This window comes from Manis pentadactyla, chromosome 14, assembly GCF_030020395.1.
Source record: "Manis pentadactyla isolate mManPen7 chromosome 14, mManPen7.hap1, whole genome shotgun sequence".
Classification (NCBI taxonomy): Eukaryota; Metazoa; Chordata; class Mammalia; order Pholidota; family Manidae; genus Manis; species Manis pentadactyla.
Genome location: NC_080032.1, coordinates 67230709 through 67248218, shown reverse-complemented (window position 1 = coordinate 67248218; position 17510 = coordinate 67230709). Strand labels below are relative to the sequence as shown.

Sequence of the window (17510 nt, the reverse complement as noted above, 5' to 3'; positions counted from 1 at the left end):
ATGTGTTTATTATACATTGAATATTTTGTCATATTCTCTCATTTTCCCATCTGCCTTCTCAACAATCTTGAGAACTAGGAACTACTAACTCCATTTAACTGCTAAAAACATTACAGCACAGAAAGATAAAGATGTTAGAAAAAAGTCACACCGCTTCTTGATGAGTTAGGATCCCAGATCACTCACAAAAGTCACTCAACCTCATATAAGCCAGCCAGTCAGTGGTTCTTGGGGCCAAAATAAGCTACAAAGTCTTGTAACTTGGCCCTGCCTTGGATGTCTATGTGTGTGTGTGTGTGTGTGTGTGTGTGTGTGTGTTTAAATTGTCGCTCATTCTCATTACCACTATTTTCCGGGAAGGAGACAAGGACAGAGCTCACAGCACTTTCCTCTGATCACAGAGCCATCAGATAACAGTCAAAATTCAAACCCAGCTCTCTCTGACTATACACTTTGTGGTCTTTGCTCAATAATAGAGATCCTTAAATATCTGACCACAAACCAAGGGTGAGATCATCACAAAATTTTCAGCAGTCTACAACAAAATATGAGTAACAGCACAATATTTTAACTGTAGGGGGGTGTGGCCTGGGTCAGTATAAAGATACGTCATTGGTAAAAACCATCTTTTATTTTTAGACTATGTCTTTTTTGTTGTTAAAATTTCTGTTCCATGTGAAAAGATCATGCAAATAGGTGGTAATTTTTTGTCTACATAAAAGGCTCAAATGAAATATTGATGTCATCTACTAATCCCAAAATGGTGATTTGTGTGTCAGACTGATACTTTCAAATAGATTTCATTGACAGTAATACTCTTTGGATATCAGGTATAGGGTAAGAGGCAAGAGGGTGGAGAGGAGGCTGGTGGAAAGAAAGAAACTGTTAAATACATAAGTGCTCGAAGGGATGGAGGAAAGAAACAGTGCTTCACAGTTGTGCTGAGGATTTTGCCGAGGTTTTCATAAGTATGATTGAGAATTAAATTTCTTAGCTGGACATTGCTTCTCTGAAGTTTTCTCTGAAATTTTATTTACCTGTGATATTATTACATCAGTTAACCTCTAAATAGGTCTATATAAAATTTTAGGTGTCACCAGCACCCACCATGGTAAAATAAGCAGACAGATAACACTTCTTCAGATTTTTCTATTGTATTAATAGTCATTCTTTTCTGTTTAAAACTTATTCAGATACTATTTAAACTGTTTCTCTATTCTCAAGAAGGGTATTTTCTCTGTCCTTTCATACTGTCCAGATTTTGCCATCCAACTTAAAATATAATATAAATAGATCCCAACTTGTAATAAGTTTCCCTACAACTATTGTTTAGCCAGTCACTTGTTTGAAACTGAGAACATATTTTGCCACAAAAACAATACAAATGGTGATTAAGTTGTAAAAATCATTCATGAATCTAGGAATAACATACACAGAGGTAAGGCATAGTTCTAATTATAATAGCTCAGCTTCTAATCCTCTACTTAGAGCAGACAAAAGATACAGACGTGAAAGGCATCCTACCGTTTTCCCTGAGCACAGGGTCATGAGGCAGAAAGTCAGAGATCACATTCTCTGGCACCTCCAACCGCATTTCCCTCTAAATCTGCACACACGCCAAATGCGTCTTGGTCACTTTCCTTTCTTCTACATCCCACTCCCCAAATGTTTTAAACCCTACAATTATCTCTCTTACTGCTTCTGATCAAAGCTTCCATTTCCTCAGTACAGCTGTCTCTCAGGGAAGTGAGAGTAGAAAACAACCTAATGGACAAAGATTAGTATGTGAACAACCTGTACTCCCACTTTTAATAAAAGATTCCAGATTTCAGACACTGGGACAAAGAGAACAAAAGAAATCTAGGCCAATGTGCCTGGGCTGCTCCTTTTTTTCTCCAGTTTTCCCTCACTCCATTCCTGATACCTTGCAGTCACTCCTTCAAACCGCGTGTGGGTGCTCTGTCCCCGCACACACTGCACTGGCACTTCTGAGGGTGAAGAAATCCAGTAAATGGTTTCCATTTTTATTTATGCTACAGTAACTTATGTAGCTCAGTTTTTCCCCTGGCCTACTGGAAAGTTCTAATGCCTTTCCTGGAAAGGGAATTTGGGGAAGTTAGTTACCATGTCTTTCTTTAACACTCTATAAAGCAGATCAACCCCCTAGACGGTTTCAGCCTGAATACTTCTTTCACAACATTTGATTCTGTTCAGTATCATGAGAGATCTGTCCCCTGCCCTGTGTAGTCACAGCCACATGCAAGGCACATTTCAGGAGAAGGTGGGTGTGATCTTCTGCTCCAGGAAATTGCCCAGTGTGCCAGGCACCAGGAGACCAGGAGACCTTTTGTCTGACCTTTTGGTGGGAAAGGAGTAGGGTGTCCACTCTGGGAATGTCCCCATTGGGAGCTCTATGCTGATGAGGAAGAGACTTTCTCACACTTTAAATGCAATCTTGAAGAGGTGAGAGTCTGCTCTGCCCACATGCTGACCTTAAACATGTCATGCTGATTCATACAAGTCACAGTCTTTTTTACAGGAGAGGTCATTTAGATCACAAGAGATGTATTAAACAATCTTCAGAGTCATCACTGCATGGTGGTTGCTGATCCAGAAAAAGAAACCTGATCTATTTCATCAGGTGTATAATTTTTCCAGGAAACAAAAGTAATTTGATTCAATTAAATTGATTTAAAAGGCAGAGGGTCAGTTATTATAGATTTTTTTTTGCTTATTTTTATCTATTAACTGTTTACACAATTGTTTATTCATTCATTGTGCATTATTTGTTCAATCCCTTCTCTGTGGGTACATATCACGAAGCCAAAGAATAAAATCCCCAATGATGGGCTTTCAACTACTTTGTGAGCCAGGAAATTAATACCTGGGGAGAGAGGGGAACAGAGGGGGGAAAAATTACAACAGTAATAAAGTACTAGTAATATATGTACAGTTTCTTTTGAAAGGCTATTTATATATCTTTAAATTATAGAAATATGTTGCTATAATATGTAGAATAATTCAAGTAATATATCTTGCAATTTTTTAAAGACACTGTTTAGAGCAAATGAGTCCCAAATTAGTGTCCCCTCTCAGGAACCTAGGATAGTAGTGAGAGAGAGAGAGAGAGAGACAGAGAGAGAGAGAGAGAGAGAGAGTGTGTGTGTGTGTGTGTGTGTGTGTGTGTGTGACAGAGAGAGACCTAAAGTCATAAGTCAGCCCTGGCTAAATATGCCTGAAAAGGATGATGTAATTACAGCCACTATAAATCTCTTCTTACTATTATTTATGAAATAACACTTCTTCCATCTATGATGAACAAAAAAAGAAAATGGAAAAAAGACTATACAAAGAATACTAAAGAGGAATTCTCAGGAGTCAATGGCTGCATAGATGCTATTGTGGAATTAAATGGTGAGTGTTTCCACCAAAAACTTTCTTTGTGGAAATTATAACATGAAACCTGGGTCTGCTTTAAGATAATAGAAAATGGATTTCCAAATGGGAGTCCCCGGTTCTTATTTTTTCATAAGGTTCTGAGTCCTTTATAAATTTAGGTAACCAGATTAACTGCTAGAAAGAGTAACTGTAAAAGTTCTGCCACTGTGGTTCTCTCTTTACATATGGAAAGTTGTAAAAGTATAGCTTCAACCCATTAGTCAACTACATCATAAATTCAGCCAGTTAAACTCACCGTTTTCATCTTTAAAATCCACATACTCTCAACCTTCCCAGTGCCTTTCTCCCCTTCATCACCTAACTCCTGAAATTTAATACACAGCTAAGAAAATTAAATTGAACTGGTTGAATACATTTAATAGAATCTTTTGAACGAGTCAATCCATTCTTCCTGAGTATATAGCACAGAGCTGGACTCTTAGAAATTCAAAGACACTTGCAGATACCGTCTCTGCTCTGGTGGAATGGTTAATATCTTTGGGAAATACCCCTCCATCCAACAAAGATGAAATTACTAGAAAACAGGACAATCTATATTTGATATGGAATGTGTAGTAGTCTTCTCAATAATTGAGAAAGATGGAAACCAGCACTCATAGTTGAAGATTTTATGGTAGGACTTGGGCTGAGTTTTAAAGAACGGCTACAGGTTTGACTATGGAGAGAAAAGGGGAGTGTGTTTCCTGGAGGAAAATAGACTGGACAGAAGCACCAAGCGTAGCTCAGCTTGCCTGACCTGTTGGGTGGCCCCAAGAGAAGGCAGACCCTGGTTAGGACAGAGGGAATGCCAAGAGATGCTTGAGAAGTTGGGGATGTTGGCTTTCAGAGCTCGAGGAGAGCTATTCAGACAAGCTAACTGCCCCCTGACAAATTCCCAGTTCCCCTTTGGTGCCACCTAAGAAAAGTTACATCACAAATCCTCCCATTTATATATTTGCAAGTCATTTTCACTAACCACAATTTGGCTACATTTACTTCTTTTCAGGACCAAAAGCATACAAGCGTGACACAGAGAAGGAAGATGTGGTTAGTGTGCTGAAATCAATTTCCTGGATTGGTTGCTAAATAGAAAGGTCTAGTCTTTCCTAAGGAATGAAGATGACTGGGAGTGGCTGGTAACTAGATCTTAAGGACTAAAACAGAAAGCAAGATAGGGACTCTACCCATGGCCTTCGATTCTCAAGGCAATTCAATAATTTTTAAAAAATAATCATCCTTTAAAATTTTTCCATAGCTGTGGATTCACAATTTTAATCCAAATGGGAAATTTCTACATGATCAGCTTAACACAAAATCACAATCAACACACTGCACTCTTCGGGTACATAGCCATTGTTTTTTTCTTACCTAATATACTGAAGCAAATTTGTAAGTTTGGTTTTTACCTCCAGGAAGAAGCCTATTTATGGATTCCCTGACATGTACTGTAATTCTTTTCATAGGAAATGTCACTACAATACAAATTGTAATTATCCTTTACAATTAGCTTTTATGGACTTGACATTTGTTATGATGAACATAAACATCAATCTCTAAACATACCACAAACAAAATACTGTGTGAAGTCTTGTTTCCCAATGTTTGTTACACTATATATGTACTCACTGGTCTTTGAAGTAGATTATGGTGGGCAAACCCATTCAAATGCATTTTCATACTATGCAAGAGATAGGCATTTTGCAACAAGAAAAGCTTTAACAAAAGCCAATAAAAATGTTGTATAAGAACAGTTCCTCATTTTTCTTTCCAGTTAATATTTACTATCTTCTATCACACCTTATTTGGCAACAAATTCTGTGTATCTGTGAGAAACTCAAACCCTGAGATAGAGTACCATGAACAGGAGACCCAGAAGAAGTAACAGTAATTCACTCTACTTCCTGCTTCCTAACAATAAAATACCCTCATTGATAGAATCTTTAACAATTAGCTACCCCAATTTATTTTTGCTTTTGAACTCTTATTTATGCTTCAAGACACAGATCATTATTCCCCTTTCTTTAAGTCTTTCCAAACTCATCAAAAAAAGAGTTTATCATTTTTTCCTTTGTGTAGCCACCAAACTGTTACTGCACACATCTCAGTAGGGTGTACTTTCTGTTTGTCACTGTAGAGACACAGGCCATGCCTTTTTTCATTTTGGTTCTCCAGCGACCCTTCGGTATGTACAGGATAGTACAAACCATCATTACTTCTGTTCACCAGATATTCCAGCTCTCCACCCTTCAGCCATGTAAGTTTACATTTGTTAGCCCTCTTTTGTGTGGGTAGAATGGTGTTTCTACTTACGGTCAGCAAGTTGTGAACAAAAAGACCTATATCATATTTTGGATGGATCATCTCTGAAAAGAGACTCTTCAGAACACCATTATCATTTCCACAGCTAACAAAGCTCTAATTGGTGGCTGGCCCTTCAGCTCGGCCTGAGAGTGAGAAAAACATGAATCAGAGATAGCAACTCACTTGAGACAGAGATGTAGCATAGCATGAGCAAAAAATCACTTTGATGTTTTAAGCTACTAAAAGGTTGCAGTTACTTTTTATGAATCATCATCCAGCTTATCCTGACCAATATTAACTTAAATTCTTAATAAGTGTTCATTGAATGTACAGCACAACTAAATGAACAGACATATAGTTTCATAAATATATTAAATATTTGAAAAATATGATTCTATAAAATGGTAATACTTTATGGTCATATTGTTTCTTAGTTCACATGGCTCCAGCTCATGTATGAACTGATGGGCTCTAGGACACAGGGCTTGAAGTGGTGGATCCAAACAAGAACCATAAGACTACTATGAAATTTAAGTGTCTTTGATTATACAGAAAAGAACTGATTGACCTTATGATTAAAGAGATTCCATTCAAATTAACAATATTAGAGGTACCTACAGATTGATGAAATGTACTCTGGTTTGCCAATCTATTAATTATTTTCTGCAAGTTGAACACTGACTGAAGGTCATGGCATAAGTTAGGGCACATAGATCTCTTATGCCTATGACGGGAAAATCACACAGTTCTTTTTATCATTGTCTTTGATTTATGTTGTTTTTTGCAGTTTACAGAGACATTTCACGATCATTATACATTTTATTTTATTTTGCATTCAGTAGAGGAAATACATATATTTTTTTCTTGTGTCTATTGTACAATGAGTAAATAGAAGCAAGGAGAAATTAATTACTTTGTCTAAGATCATGCCATACATAAGATCCAGTGACCAAAATAGGTCTGAAGTCCAAATACTTGTTACTTTGTTTAAATAGTTTTCAAAATATTTTATTTTAAGGTGCAGCTTATGGAAATTAATCTTCACACTAACCATAATGACAAAAAGTCCAGTGAATTGGTCTAGTTTTCCCTTAAGAAATTCTATTTATCAAAATATACCACTATAACGTGGCAGAGCCAACATGGCGACGTGAGTAGGACAGTGGGAAACTCCTCCCTAAAACATATATATTTTTGAAAATACAACAAATACAGCTAATCCTAAAAGAGAGACCAGAAGACATAGGACAACAGCCAGACTACAACTACACCAGCGAGAACACAGCGCCTGGTGAAAGGGGTAAGATACAAGCCCCGGCCCGGCGGGACCCGAGCACACCTCCCCCCAGCTCCCGGCAGGAGGGAGAGGGAGCCCAGAACTGCTAAACAGCCAGCCGCAGCCACCCGCACCAGACCGCAGGCACAGTGCATGTGTGGAGGGCTGGAAACTAGGGAAATAGGGCAGCAAGACCTCTGAGCGGGTGCCGAAAAGACACAGGGTGCCCTGTGACAAAGAAAAGCGGGGACTTTTTTAAAGTCTTAAAGGGACAGGGACTTAACAGCTGGATGGAAACAGCATAGGTCACAGCCCAGTGGCTGGAAATTACAGGGAAAACCGGCGCACTAACACCCTGGGCAACAGCTCCAAGACCCCTCACAGAGCTAAACAGCCAAACAGCCCCCCTCCCCCGTTCATTACACCTCCAGGCGGTGCAAAAGCAGAGAAACAGCCTAAGGCAAAGCACACCCACAGAAAGGCAGAAAGGAAAATTCTTACACTTCGGCCGGGAAAGACACAAAGACCCAGCCTACACTCAATTACACAACACAAGCCACTAGGGGTCGCAATTGTCCCAGTAAAGAAAGGCCAGTAGCAAGTGAAAAGTTTGGCCCTCCCAGCTGACAGTCAATAGCACCTGTCAACATGAAAAGGCAAAAAACTATGATCCAGACAAGACTAACCCAGACAGCTTCGGCATCTGCTACATCTTCCCCTGAGAAGGAACCTGGGGAGATAGATTTAGCCAGTCTTCCTGAAAAAGAATTCAAAACAAAAGTCATAACCATGCTGATGGACTTGCAGAGAAATATCCAAGAACTAAGGAAGGAGAATACAGAAATAAAACAAGCTCTGGAAGGACTTCAAAACAGAATGGACGAGATGCAAGAGACCATTAATGGACTAGAAAACAGAGAACAGGAACGCAGAGAAGCTGATGCAGAGAGAGATAAAAGGATCTCCAGGAATGAAAGAATTATAAGAGAGCTGAGTGACCAATCAAAAAGGAACAATATATGCATTATAGGGATACCAGAAGAAGAAGAAGAGAGAAAAAGGGATAGAAAGTGTCTTTGAAAAAATAATTGCAGAACACTTCCCCAAACTAGGGGAAGCAATGGCCTCTCAGACCACAGAGGTACACAGAACTCCCATGACAAGGGATAAAAGGAGGGCAACACCAAGACACATAATAATTAAAATGGCAAAGATCAAAGACAAGGACAAAGTATTAAAGGCAGCCAGAGAGAAAAAAAAGGTTACCTAAAAAGGAAAACACATGAGGCTATCATCAGATTTCTCAACAGAAACCCTACAGGCCAGAAGAGAATGGCAAGATATACTTAATGCAATGAAACAGAAGGGCCTCGAACCAAGACTACTGTATCCAGCATGAATATCATTTAAATATGAAGGAGGGATTAAACAATTCCCAGATAAGCAAAAGTTGAGGGAATTTGCCTCCCACAAACCACCTCTTCAGGGCATCCTACAGGGACTGCTCTAGATGGGAGCACTCCTAAAAAGAGCACAGAACAAAACACCCAACATATGAAGAAGGGAGGAGGAGGAATAAGAAGGGAGAGAAATAAAGAATCATCAGACCGCATTTATAATAGCTCAACAATGAGTTAAGTTAGACAGTAAGATAGTAAAGAAGCTAACCCTGAACCTTTGGTAACCACAAACTTAAAGCCTGCAATGGCAATAAATTCATACCTTTCAATAATCACCCTAAATGTAAATGGACTGAATGCACCAATCAAAAGACACAGAGTAATAGAATGGATAAAAAAGCAAGAACCATCCATATGCTGCTTACAAGAGACTCACCTCAAACCCAAAGACATGCACAGACTTAAAGTCAAGGGATGGAAAAAGATATTTCATGCAAACAACAAAGAGAAGAAAGCAGGTGTTGTAACTCTGGTATCAGACAAAACAGACTACAAAATAAAGAAAGTAACAAACGACAAAGAAGGACATTGCATAATGATAAAGGGCTCAGTCCATCATGAGGATATAACCATTATAAATATATATGCACCCAATACAGGAGCACCAACATACCTGAAACAAATATTAACAGAACTAAAGGAGGAAATAGAATGCAATGCATTCATTCTAGGACACTTCAACACATCACTCACTCCAAAGGACAGATCCACCAGACAGAAAATAAGTAAGGACACAGAGGCACTGAACAACACACTAGAACAGATGGACCTAATGGACATCTACAGAATTCTACATTGAAAAGCAACAGTATACACATTCTTCTCAAGTGCACAAGGAACATTCTCCAGAATAGACCACATACTAGGCCACAAAAAGAGCCTCAGTAAATTCCAAAAGATTGAAATCCTACCAAACAACTTTTCAGACCACAAAGGTATAAAACTAGAAATAAACTGTACAAAGAAAGCAAAGAGGCTCACAAACACATGGAGGCTTAACAACATGCTCCTAAATAATCAATGGATCAATGACCAAATCAAAATGGAGATCCAGCAATATATGGAAACAAACGACAACAACACTAAGCCCCAACTTCTGTGGGACACAGCAAAAGCAGTCTTAAGAGGAAAGTATATAGCAATCCAAGCATATTTAAAAAAGGAAGAACAAGCCCAAATGAATGGTCTAATGTCACAATTATCGAAATTGGAAAAAGAAGAACAAATGAGGCCTAAGGTCAGCAGAAGGAGAGACATAATAAAGATCAGAGAAGAAATAAATAAAATTGAGAAGAATAAAACATTTGCAAAAATCATTGAAACCATGAGCTGGTTCTTCAAGAAAATAAAAAAAATAGATAAGCCTCTAGCCAGACTTATTAAGAGGGAAAGAGAGTCAACACAAATCAACAGTATCAGAAACGAGAAAGGAAAAATCACGACGGACCCCACAGAAATACAAAGAATTATTAGAGAATACTATGAAAACCTATATGCTAACAAACTGGGAAACCTAGGAGAAATGGACAACTTCCTAGAAAAATACAACCTTCCAAGACTGACCCAGAAAGAAACAGAAAATCCAAACAGACCAATTACCAGCAACGAAATTGAAGCGGTAATCAAAAAACTACCAAAGAACAAAACCCCTGGGCCAGATGGATTTACCTCAGAATTTTATCAGACTTACAGGGAAGACATAATGCCCATTCTCATTAAAGTTTTCCAAAAAATAGAAGAGGAGGGGATACTCCCAAACTCATTCTATGAAGCTAACATCACCCTAATACCAAAACCAGGCAAAGACCCCACCAAAAAAGAAAACTACAGACCAATATCCCTGATGAATGTAGATGCAAAAATACTCAACAAAATATTAGCAAACCGAATTCAAAAATACATTAAAAGGATCGTACACCATGACCAAGTGGCATTCATTCCAGGGATGCAAGGATGGCACAACATTCAAAAGTCCATCAACATCATCCACCACATCAACAAAAAGAAAGACAAAAACCACATGACCATCTCCATAGATGCTGAAAAAGCATTTGACAAAGTTCAACATCCATTCATGATAAAAACTCTCAGCAAAATGGGAATAGAGGGCAAGTACCTCAACATAATGAAGGCCATCTATGATAAACCCACAGCCAACATTATATTGAACAGCGTGAAGCTGAAAGCTTTTCCTCTGAGATCGGGAATTAGACAGGGATGCCCACTCTCCCCACTGTTATTTAACATAGTACTGGAGGTCCTAGCCACGGCAATCAGACAAAACAAAGAAATATAAGGAATCCATATTGGTAAAGAAGAAGTTAAACTGTCACTATTTGCAGATGACATGATACTGTACATAAAAAACCCTAAAGACTCCACCCCAAAACTACTAGAACTGATATCGGAATACAGCAAAGTTGCAGGATACAAAACCAACACACAGAAATCTGTGGCTTTCCTATACACTAACAATGAACCAACAGAAAGAGAAATCAGGAAAACAACTCCATTCACAATTGCATCCAAAAAAAAAATACCTAGGAATAAACCTAACCAAAGAAGTGAAAGACTAAAACTACAAGTCACTCTTAAGAGAAATTAAAGGGACACTAAGAGATGGAAACTCATCCCATTCTCTTGGCTAGGAAAAATTAATATCGTCAAAATGGTCATCCTGCCCAAAGCAATATACAGATTTGATGCAATCCCTATGAAACTACCAGCAACATTCTTCAATTAACAGGAACAAATAATTCAAAAATTCGTATGGAAACACCAAAGACCCCGAGTACGAAAGCAATCCTGAGAAAGAAGAATAAAGTAGGGGGGATCTCACTCCCCAACTTCAAGCTCTACTATAAAGCCATAGTAATCAAGACAATTTGGTACTGGAACAAGAACAGAGCCACAGACCAATGGAACAGACTAGAGAATCCAGACATTAACCCAGACATATATGGTCAATTAATATTTGATAAAGGAGCCATGGACATACAATGGGGAAATGACAGTCTCTTCAACAGATGGTGCTGGCAAAACTGGACAGCTACATGTAGGAGAATGAAACTGGACCATTGTCTAACCCCATATACAAAAGTAAACTCAAAATGGATCAAAGACCTGAATGTAAGTCATGAAATCATTAAACTCTTGGAAAAAAACATAGGCAAAAACCTCTTAGACATAAACACGAGTGACTTCTTCTTGAATATATCTCCCCGGGCAAGGAAAACAACAGCAAAAATGAACAAGTGGGAGTATATTAAGCTGAAAAGCTTCTGTACAGCAAAAGTCACCATCAATAGAACAAAAAGCAACCCTACAGTATTTGAGAATATATTTGAAAAGGACACATCCGATAAAGGATTGACCTCCAGAATATATAAAGAGCTCGCACGCCTCAACAAACAAAAAATAAATAACCCAATTAAAAAATATGCAGAGGAACTGAACAGATGGTTCTCCAAAAAAGAAATACAGATGGCCAACAGACACATAAAAAGATGCTCCACATCACTAATAATCAGAGAAATGCAAATTAAAACTACAATGAGATATCACCTCATACCAGTAAGGATGGCTGCCATCCAAAAGACAAACAACAACAAATGTTGGCGAGGCTGTGGAGAAAGGGGAATCCTCCTACACTGCTGGTGGGAATTTAAATCAGTTCAACCATTGTGGAAAGCACTATGGAGGTACATCAAAATGCTCAAAACAGACATACCATTTGACCCAGGAATTACACTCCTAGGAATTTACCCTAAGAATGCAGCAATCGAGTATGAGAAAGACCAATGCACCCCTGTGTTTATTGCAGCACTATTTACAATAGCCAAGAATTGGAAGCAACCTAAATGTCCATCGATAGATGAATGTATAAAGAAGCAGTGGTACATATACACAATGGAATACTACTCAGCCATAAGAAAAGGGCAAATCCTACCATTTGCAGCAACATGGATGGAGCCGGAGGGTGTTATGCTCAGTGAAACAAGCCAAGCGGAGAAAGAGAAATACCAAATGATCTCACTCATCTGTGGAGTATAAGAACAAAGGAAAAACTGAAGGAACAAAACAGCAGCAGAATCACAGAACTCAAGAATGGACTAACAGGTACCAAAGGGAAAGGGACTGGCGAGAATGGGATCGTAGGGAGGGATAAGGGGGGAGAAAAAGGGGTGCATTAAGATTAGCATGCATAGGGGTGTGGGAGAAAGGGGAGGGCTGTACAACACAGAGAAGACAAGTAGTGATTCTACAACATTTTGCTATGCTGATGGTCAGTGACTGTAAAGGGGTATATAGGGGGGACCTGGTATAGGGGCGAGCCTAGTAAACAAATTATTCGTCATATAAGTGTAGATTAATGATAAGAAAAAAAACAAAAGACAACAAAAAACAGCAGTTCCTGTGTGGTTACCTCCAATGTGTTCTACACAATGATATAAATGGCATATAAAAGTGTAGGCAAAGGATCTGTTTGTGTTTATACAGAGGATCAAAGCCTAATTTTGCTACCCCGAAAATGAACTAAGATACGACATAAAATAGAACTTCCAACATCAGCACTCTCGGGAAGACTCATGCCAGAAGATGATCATCAAAAAAACCCCAACAAAGATCCACGCACTGCTACAGCTGTAAATGCACTCATCCCACCAGTTCCTGGACTTGCCATGGGAATGAGGAAGGAGATATCTAAGCTGGCCTGTGCATACAGTAAAACAACAAATTTGACTGGATGTATACTGTTGGAACTCAACCAAGAATTAGGAGAAGTGCAAATTGTAGCGCTCCAAAATCTTACAACTACAGACTATTTACTGTTAAAAGAACATATGGGATGTGAACAGTCCCCAGGAATGGGTTGTTTTAATTTGTCTGAGTTCTCTCAGACTGTTCAAGTTCAGTTGGACAATATCCACCATATCATAGACAAGTTTTCACAAATGCCTAAGGTGCCTAACTGGTTTTCTTGGTTTCACTGGAGATGGCTGGTAATTACAGGTATGCTTTGGTTATGTAACTGTACTCCTATTATGTTAATGTGTGTGCGCAATTTAATTAGTAGCTTAAAACCTATACATGCTGAAGTTACTCTACAAGAAGATATGTTAAAGAAATAATCAACCTTCCCATGTTTTCTTCTGCCTGCTACTTCTATAGCTTTTCTTCTTCCTTCCTAATTACAAACCTTAAATAGAATTCGTGCTGCATATCGAATTTACCGAGTATCATAATTCTTCCAAGTGGTAAAGACACCTCAAGACAAATGCTGGGCATAGAAGCCACAGGGCATAAATATGCAAAGAAGTAAAAAGCTAACCTTTTCAAACAATAAGGCTTCTCTCTCACTTACCAACTTTACATTTCCCTGTATGGCCCCGGAAGATGACTGGTTAGCCAGAGACGGGTAAGATTCCTCAAGGGAGGAACAACCTAAGACAGGCACAGTCGCAGGGGGGCCATCAGGTGAGAAATTGGGGATCAACAGAGGTGAGGCTTAGAACCTCATCCCCCTTTTCTGAGAGAAATCTTCTGCATACGTGGATGTTTTATTGCCCTTGTCTAGCTTGGATTAACACATAGTCTACAGGCACACACCTGATCATCTATATTTGCTCTCTTTCAACAGTAAACTATGTTTTCTACTTTTATCCTGTATCTACCTACCACTTCAGCATTTTATTAAAAATAATAATGATAAAGAGAGAAATGTGGTATCCACATATAAATCAAGTATTAAAATCAAATGAATATTCATATTTGAACTGACTGTTTATAGTTCATAATGCATGAGCAAAACCGAAAGCTTCTGTGATGACTGCCCTTGTAAGGTTCACCATGTAACTTATTCACTATGTAAGAATTTGTACTCCATGTAAGAACTTGTTCGATATGCTTCAGAAGATTGGAGACTGATGAAAATTAGGCTTGGGGGGATTAATGATTGTGCGTTGATCATTGACCCCACTATACAGAATTTTATTGTTGTTAACAACCATTTGATCAATAAATATGAGAGAGGCCCTCACACACACACAATATATATATATGTATATATACACACTTCCAATTTTAAAATAAATAAGTAACCGGGATGTAATGTATAGCATAAGGAATATAGTCAAAATATTGTAACAACTTGGTATGGTGATAGCTGGTACCTAGAATTATCATGTATATAAATGTTGAATCACTGTGTTGTACCCCTGAAACTAATGTAATGCTGTGTGTCAACTACCCTTCTATAAAAATAATTATCTAAAAAAAAAATAAAAAATAAAAAACAAAATGTATCCAGGAACCAGAAAAAAAACACAAAAAAACAAAAAAAACCCAAAATATAGCACTATGGGGGGGAAAAAAAAATCCAAAGGGTAGAATAACATATTTGCAATATGTAAATCCAACAAAAGATAAAGATCCTCCACAAATCTATTTGAAAAGGACATCGAAACTAGCAAAAGATGGGCAGAGAACCTGAACAGATACATCCCCAAAAAAGGGCACCCAAATGTCCAGTAATATATAAAAGGCACTTTAGTAACTTAATCATCGGGGAAATACAAATTAGAACAACATATACCTATGCCACAACTTTGCAGGATGGCTGAAGTTTATATAATTATACTAATAATATCAATAAGAATAATAACAATGTAATAGCAAGTGTTGAGAAGCATGTGGAGAAACCAGACTCTCACATACTGCCTGCAGGTGAGCAGATTGGTAATGCCTCTTTGAAAATTGTTTAACTCTATGTACCAAAGTTAAATATATGCATATCCTGTGATCCAGAAATTCCATTCTGGGGTATACACTTAACAGAAATACATATATGTTCAAAATAGAACTATTTATAATAGCCCAAACTGATAATTCCTCAAATGTCTATTGATATAATGGGAAAATAAATTGTACTACATGCAAATAATGGAATACTGCACAGCCATGACAATAATCTACAACTACATGTAACAGTACAGATGTCTCATTAACACAATTTGAGTGGGAAAGAAATAGACACAAAAAAGTACATGCTGTATGATTTCATTTATGTTAAGGTTAAAACAAACAAAACAGATCTATTGTGTTTAAAATCAGGATAGTGGTTAACCTTGGGAGTGGTGGATTAGTGACTAGAACAAGGTGGGTCTTAGTTGCGATGGTAAAGTTCTGCTTCATGAGTTTGATGGCTTTTACACAATTATGTAAAGGCTGTGAAAACACAGTGAGAATACGAACTCATTTTAGAAGTGTATGCTTATGTGTATTACACTTTAAAAAAGCTTAAAAAACTGAACTTAATGATCAAAAGATATCTTGTTTTCTGGTATTCCATGCTCACTTTATATTTCCATTTTTAAGAAGATTGCTAACAAAAAGAAAAGCAAATAACTTAGAATCTGACATTTCAAGGAGCCACATTCAAGAATAAAGAAAATCCAACACAGTGGTACATGACCTCAAAATGTGGCAAGAACGTAGGCCTGACATGTGAGAATACCGAGGCTATGTTCATAATTCTAATGTAAAGTGTGTTTGGACAATACATTTATTTAATAGCCAATTGATATTGTAATGGTCTGCTAGGTGAAAGCACGACACCAATTATAAAAATTAAATTATTATCATTACAGTCCATTTGTTCTCCCAGCATATTATAAAGAGGTCTCAGAATACAGAAACCTGGGCTGACAAGTGCAACTTTACTGGGGAAATTAAAGACTGTATTCTGACAAATTACTTAAGAATATTATTTTTTGTAAAGGTTTGATTATTCTTGTGCTCCTAGTAATAAGCTAATGAAAAAATGTTCTTTCGTACTGCTCCTTGGAAAGCAATTATTCTTTAATGCCTAGTATGTACCAGCATTCAGTATGTATTTGTCTAGCACACAACAATGAGCCTGATAAATTTTATGTTCTGAGACATACTGACAAGTAACAAAATCTCAGCCAATCCCAGGCTAGCAGGGAAGTGATAGATGCATTTAACTTAGCATTTGGCATATTTACTATTGCATGGAAAGGCAGAATACATGAAGTTTATTTTAATTTTACTTCAACAAATGTTTATTGAATGCTAGATGAGCCCCTCACTGAGTTTCACTGTTGTTTTTGTGGGTTTTGTTCTTCTGTTTGTTTCTTCACAATCCTAAATGAGAAATACATGACCTGTGTTCCTACAGAGCTTCAGTCTGGTGAAGAAGACCGGTAAACATGGCCACTACGATCAGGGCGCACTAAATCAGACCTGAGAGAAAAGGACGGTGGAGGCTTCTTTCAAGGATGGCACCGTGGATGGGACCCTGAACAATGAGCACAAGCAAGGTCAGGTAAGGCAGGTGTGAGGTGGGAAGAATAAGTGCATCTTACACAAAGAGGACACCGTCTCACAAGCTGAAGAGAGCATGGCTAGCTGGAGAGAAGAAAATATTTGGTATGTCAACGAGTTAACAATCCGAGGTGGGTGACCAGTGAGGTATGAAGCTTCAGAGATAAGAACAAGGTGAAGGGACCTTGCGCTCCTCCCAAAGAGCAAGAAATCACTTAAGTTTTTTGGAGCAATAGAAGGTCACCATCAATATATAGAATGGTGAAGATCATATTGGCTATTTCATTGTAAAGAACAGACTGCAGGTTAAGAGACAAAGGAGACGGAAATGAGCATTTAGAATCTTTGGGTACTGCAGGTCAGAGAGGTCTGCAACCTGGACCATAGCCCAGGGCTGTGGGGGTCACAATTTGAATGAACTGGAAAGAAGTTTATGGAATCTATAGAACAGTGTAATTAAATAAATAATCAGGTTCTAAGGGGAGAGACAAGGAAAATAAGGGCTTTTTCTCTAGAACTGGGCAGATACAAATGATTTTTACCGGGACTCAGAACATAAGACGATGTGTACTTTGGCACTGGCATCAGAGGGGAATGACGGTGAGTTTGTGATGGGTGAGTTCAGTGATACCCTGAAATATTCTAACACTCCACAGGGTCACACTGCCAGACTGAATTGCTTTCATAGA

The 17510-nt window shown here is 38.1% G+C and overlaps 1 protein-coding gene across 1 annotated transcript in view; it reads left to right on the top strand.

Moving 5' to 3' along the window:
* LOC130680517 (uncharacterized) overlaps positions 1 to 17510 on the top strand; it is a 634026-nt gene that overhangs the window by 413308 nt on the left and 203208 nt on the right. The window lies entirely within an intron of this gene.